This window comes from Monopterus albus, unplaced genomic scaffold (assembly GCF_001952655.1).
Source record: "Monopterus albus unplaced genomic scaffold, M_albus_1.0 scaffold144.1, whole genome shotgun sequence".
Classification (NCBI taxonomy): Eukaryota; Metazoa; Chordata; class Actinopteri; order Synbranchiformes; family Synbranchidae; genus Monopterus; species Monopterus albus.
The window spans coordinates 491,244-497,370 of NW_018128024.1; the positions used below are offsets into that span (position 1 = coordinate 491,244).

Below are 6,127 nucleotides of genomic sequence, written 5' to 3' on the forward strand. Positions count from 1 at the left end.
ACAAGGTTAAGGGTCAACACACACAGCGAGCAGAGTTTGAATATTAACAGATTTCACACAAAGCTGTGCTTGTGAAATATAGGTAATAGCTTGACCTCCCAATTAGAGTTTCCATTGCCAAGATGTTAACAAACCACCCAAGTCCAAGCTTTAAAAGTAGCACCAGTTGTTGCCAGTCCATGTTGATAGAGGATCTACGAGTGATTCAACTGATAGAAGTAGAGAAAGGTGACAACTTAAACCTGTCTTAATGTGGAGAGGTGCTGTCGAAGCCTCCTGTGACCCTGACTCATTGATCAGCACTGGCAGCAGCGCAGAAGTATTAGCTTCTAAAAGGTTTTGAGCAGGATTGACTTCTCTAACCAATCAGAGCTTTTCATTTTTTTCTGCATGATCAGTAAGTTTTGTTACAGTCTCACTTCATTTAATTTCACCAGGACAAAGAGCTGGGCAGAGCTGGGCAGAGCATGGCGGAGTGTCGCAGACCGTAGTAGAGCGTAGTGGAGCAGGGGGAGGGAGCGCTGGGCAGAGCAGAGTGGATTGAATTTGGAGTTTCATGATAGTGCTACCTTAAGTTATATACTGTAGCTTTAAAGGAAAAAAGTAAAGCAATAAACAGGAAGTGTTTTAATACAGTGTTATGCTATCACAAGCCTCGGTGCTCCTTGGTATTTAGCTTACACACCTTTGAAATTCTACTACAGTGATTAACAGCATTCTTCCAAAAACATATTTCTTCATTCGGTGATTTGACTGTGATTAGTGTTGTTTAACGTACCTGTCCAAAATCTCCCATTGAGATCTGGTAACTGTGAAGGCCACGGCATATAATTCACATCATTTTCATACTAATCAAACCATTCAGTGACCCCTCGTGCCCTTTGTGAAATCAGCTGCATTCATTATGTGTCCCCAATCATTTATTCAAGTTTTTTTTTCGGTCTGCCATCTTTCTGTTTCTAGGCTATAGCTCTCGGCATGCTTCAGGAAACCCTACTGTATGAAACATCAACAGACTGAACATACAAAATATCTGTTTGAGTGCACACATACACACACACACACACAATTCTGTGTGTGTCTTGTGCTACGCAGCTTGTAAAATCTAATTTTCAAAAACAGAACCGAGTGCACCAACCTAAAAATCTACTTTTTAAGGGTAGAAACTTGTAATAACAAGAGCACTCAGAGAGCACGTGCACCTCCGCCAAGGCACAACATTCGCCTACACTAATGGGTCCCTTGTGAAAGACGAGATCCAGAACAACACAATGTGTCCTGAAACCCTTGATCTAGATCATCTTTTAGGGTATGACAGGCTGTTATACTGTGCATCGTACCTGAACATTTCAGGATTCTATCTTCATTACAGGCCAAGTTATGGCAGAAAATAGGAATTAAAGTGGTTTTCAACGGTAACTTTAAATGGCCGTCGCATCCAGAATCCAGATCAGATCAAGATGAAAATTGATCTGGTGATAGACATTTCAAATAATTTTTTAACTTTTGATAGAGATATGAATTTTTTAAGTTTTGCCCCTTGTTAAATGTAGAGAGACCTTTGTGATTTCATTTTTATGTGACCTTGACCTTTGACCCTTTTCAGCCAAAATCTAATCACTTCTAGGGTTGGTCCCCACCAATGTCTATACCAAGTATGCTGATGATTCATCCAGCCATTTGTCCATAATCCTGCCAACCAGCACACACACACACACACACACACACACACACACACACACACACACACACACACAAAACCGAAAACATAATCTCCTTGACGGAGGTAATAAGGAAAAATGTATCAAGCTTCATATACAAGCACAACTTTAACAATCACAACCACAAAAGCCGCTACCATGAAACAGACTGCACCGTAAGATGTCTGAAGTCAGTTCAAGTGTGTGTTTGTGCGTTTGTGTTGCTTGCTGTCAAACTAGAAGAAGAAGCACGGTTCACAAGTGAAAAAACAGAAGTTCAAAAGGGAAACCGGTCTGAAGTAGGAAGGTAAAAAAGACTGTGCTGAATTCATGCAAACACACACAAACATGCACACACTCACATGCGAGTGAAAATGTGAAACTTGCTGAATGGATGACAGGAATGTATTCAAGAGCCAAGGACGCATACATAACAAAGCTTGAAGCATGCACATGGATACATACACACAGACACATGTTCAGACACACACACACACCCAAACACACAGTGCGTCCCCTTCCCGGACATTTTGCTCTCGAGAGGGAGGAAAAATTAATGAGAGTACAATCCTTTATCACCCTTGAGACAGAGGGAGAGACAGGAGAGGAAGAAGGAGAGAGAGAGGGAGAGGGTAATCCAGTGTCCTCCCTTTGCTGTGGTTGCCATGGGAACCCCCATCTCACCGTGGGAACTGAGTTCTGAGTTTGACAATCCGCTTGCATCCTGTCTGGACTGGAACACAACACAATTAATACACTCGCAAACACACAACAGAAAATGATGCCCTCCAGCTCAACTCCTGCAGGAGCATCCTTCATCACCTCAGTGCTGAGGAGGGTCGTTTTAATCGTGCTCCATCTGTATATGCTACAGCAGCTTAAATAACACACACACACACACACACACACTCATAGATTTGCACACGTGTAGTTAAACAAGGGATGATGCAGGGTCAAGGTGTGATTGATGGATGAGATGGGAGTATTTCCACGGTTGGCCCATCATTCAACATCAGCGATGACACACAGAGGGAACGTCCTCTGCTCTGTTTCACTCCCTTTCACTTTCTTGCGCTTCCTTTATCTCCTCTCACACTCAGCCTTTCCTTCTATCACCTCTTATTTTCATTTTCCTCTACAGCCTTTTATGCCCCTCGTGTCAGCCCACTTATTTTTCTCATGGTTCCGCTCCTCCTGCTCTCCATCTCTCTCACCTCCTTTATATAGTGCAGTATAATTTCCCCCTTTTGCTCTATAATTTCTAGCATCTCCTTTTTGAGTCCCTCATCCACTCCTGTTCACATACACTCTGTTTTCTCTCCAAACTGCTTGGCCCAGCGCACTCCCCCATTTACCACGTTTGTTTCTCCATCTCCACATAGGACCACCTTTGGGTAGAGTTTTGTCTCTTTGTCAGAAGCTTAAGCATCAGCCAACAGATAAACTACAACTACACTTAATAATTAACACTGTGGAAGAGATGAAGAGGCAGAGAGACAGAGGGTGAGAAACAGAGATCCAAATACAGTAAGGGAGATGTGGAGTAAAAAGACAAAGTGAGAAACAGAAACAATTACAGATGAGGTAATGACTAATGGTTTGATGTCTGTAAAAAAAAAAAGCTCAGTTGAACAGCGGGATGAGAGATGTTAAAGCCCTGATAGTCTGAGATCTTAAGTGTAAACAAATATTATAAGGTACCCACACTTTGTCTTCTCTTCCTAATTGCCTCGCCCTCTCATCTTCAAGTTCATCCTCCCTCTCTACAAACCACCCTCCTCCTCCTCCTCATCTGCCTCTCTCAAACTCCCTGTCTCCTCAAGTGCCAACACAGGTAATAAAGGTCAGGCAGACAGTATAAATCAAATCAGATCACATCACCCTGATCTTTCTGGCATCGCCCTCCACCCTTGGCTGACATGCACATACTGAGGTCAGTATAGGGAAACATTTTCTTATATTCATTAACTTAAAAAGAACATCTATACAGACTCACAGGCCATCTTTATAAACAGAAGCTAACTTATAACACTATACATCCATTATAAACCATTACAAGGAACAATTTCTGGGCTGCCAGGTTGTGAAAATCCCTTTGGCTGCTATATATCCTTCTCAAGCATAATGCTTGCTAACCTAGGTTCTTCAGGGAGACCTCTCCAGTGGACCATCTGACCATTTAACTTCTGGAAAAGCTCTGCAGAGAAAGTGGACCAAATCCCATTCATTAATAGCTAATTATAATTGACTTACTGCACACTCGTTGTAAAAGCTCTTCACTAAGGACTTGCTAACATTTACAATTGCAGACCCACTAGCTTATTACAAAGTAAGAACCCCTTGAGACCATAATAATGACTTCTTCACTTATTCTTCATTAGCCTTGCTAGCGGCACGGCTCTTTGATGGAAATGTGACTTGGTTGGTTGATTGGTTTTCCACTTTGATAGAAACCAAAATATCAACAGTTGCTGGAAGGAGTTACATGAAATTTGGTACGGATCCCTGGAACAGGTGCTAGATGAATCCTAATGACTTTGGTGATCCTCTGACTTTTTCTAGTGAGGTTTAAATTTGTGGCTTTGAGCAAAAAGTATCATCCACTATGTGGTGTTCTAAGGGTAAATTGGGTGAGTGCATGCCATGCAGCCGCAGCATCCATTGGTTAAATTTAATAGCGCTGTTGCAGAGGTTCCTACAGATGTGTTGCACTTGTAGGTTGCTTTACTTTCACTCTTCATTTGGAAAGCTGCCATTTCATCATTGACCATCTTGTTCTTTTCTTCTACACAGCCTGTTGGTGGTTTTTGGGTCATTATCCTGCCACAGGATAAAACCCTGAAAAGGTCTGATGCCCTTTATTAACTGCCTTTTTCAATGTAATGCTTCAAAGGGTGTAGTAATGGAGTCCTTCTCAGCACCACCTTTTTACAGATCAAATTGATTATTTTAGGTAATCAGAGCCCGGTCTCATTCCCAGGGTAACAAATACTGATGTTTTGTCAGGTACCTTTGGCGTCTGTATGTCACACATAGGGTTACCTTCTGTGTCAAATAAAAGCCCACAAGTGTGCCCTTGGCATCAGTGGGAGACGCACAGGGTTTTCAAGTATACAATGGGGAAAAACTTGAAAGAAGGTGTGTGGGGCAGATGGATGGGTCAAACAAACATTGTCCTTTCCCACAAGAGAGTTTGACCCTGGTATATTACACTGGTTTTTAATCTGTGACTGATTCAACCCAAGCCATGGTCTTCTCCTTAAACATAACTATGTCTTTTTTTGTGTACTGACGCGAGTGGATTAATGCTGCTTTGTAAGAAACACCATGAGCAGCTATCTTACATGGATGACAAAGCCACCCTTTAGCCTCATTATGAGATGTAAAAGGTGCTTGGGAATGAGAATGCGTTGGCAATCAACATTTTCAAGAATTCTTTTATTTTCACTGCTTCAGAAAAAAAATTTACTTATTACATGTACCATTTAGTTAGTCACTGAATTTGAAAATGCTTAAATGTCAAAATAAAAACAGGAAAAATGGAAGTGAGCCTAAATGTTTGAACAGCAGTGTATGTGATAGCAAACACTGGTACACGATTTAACCATTCTCACCATTTACTATACTGTAGTAAATGGTGAGAATGGTTTCTATAAAAAGCAGCATTAGTGTAAAAAAATAAGTGATTTGGGATGTTATAACAGTGAATTGTCATCTTAGATGTGACCTAAAGCTGAAAAATTGAGGTGTACATACAGTGGGTATGGAAAGTATTCAGACCCCCTTAAATTTTTCACTCTTTGTTATATTGCAGCCATATGCTAAAATCATTTAAGTTCATTTTTTTCCTCATTAATGTACACACAGCACCCCATATTGACAGAAAAACACCAAATTTTTGACATTTTTGCAGATTTATTAAAAAAGAAAAACTGAAATATCACATGGTCATAAGTATTCAGACCCTTTGCTGTGACACTCATATATTTAACTTAGGTGCTGTCCATTTCTTCTGATCATCCCTGAGATGGTTCTACACCTTCATTTGAGTCCAGCTGTGTTTGATTATACTGATTGGACGTGATTAGGAAAGCCACACACCTGTCTATATAAGACCCTACAGCTCACAGTGCATGTCAGAGCAAATGAGAATCATGAGGTCAAAGGAACTGCCTATAAGATTAGAGCTCAGAGACAGAATTGTGGCAAGGCACAGGTCTGGCCAAGGTTAAAAAAAAATTCTGCTGCACTTAAGGTTCCTAAGAGCACAGTGGCCTCCATAATCCTTAAATGAAAGGGGAGAAAGTTGTAGAAAGTCAACCATCACTGCAGCCCTCCACCAGTCGGGGCTTTATGGCAGAGTGGCCTGACGGAAGCCTCTCCTCAGTGCAAGACACATGAAAGCCCGCATGGAGTTTGCTAAAAAA

General features: G+C 41.3%; 1 protein-coding gene across 1 annotated transcript in view; it reads right to left on the reverse strand.

Annotated features, from left to right (window-relative positions):
- The window catches only part of LOC109968221 (voltage-dependent T-type calcium channel subunit alpha-1H-like), a 47,332-nt gene that overhangs the window by 33,930 nt on the left and 7,275 nt on the right, over nt 1-6,127 (reverse strand). The gene's annotated exons all lie outside the window — the stretch shown is intronic.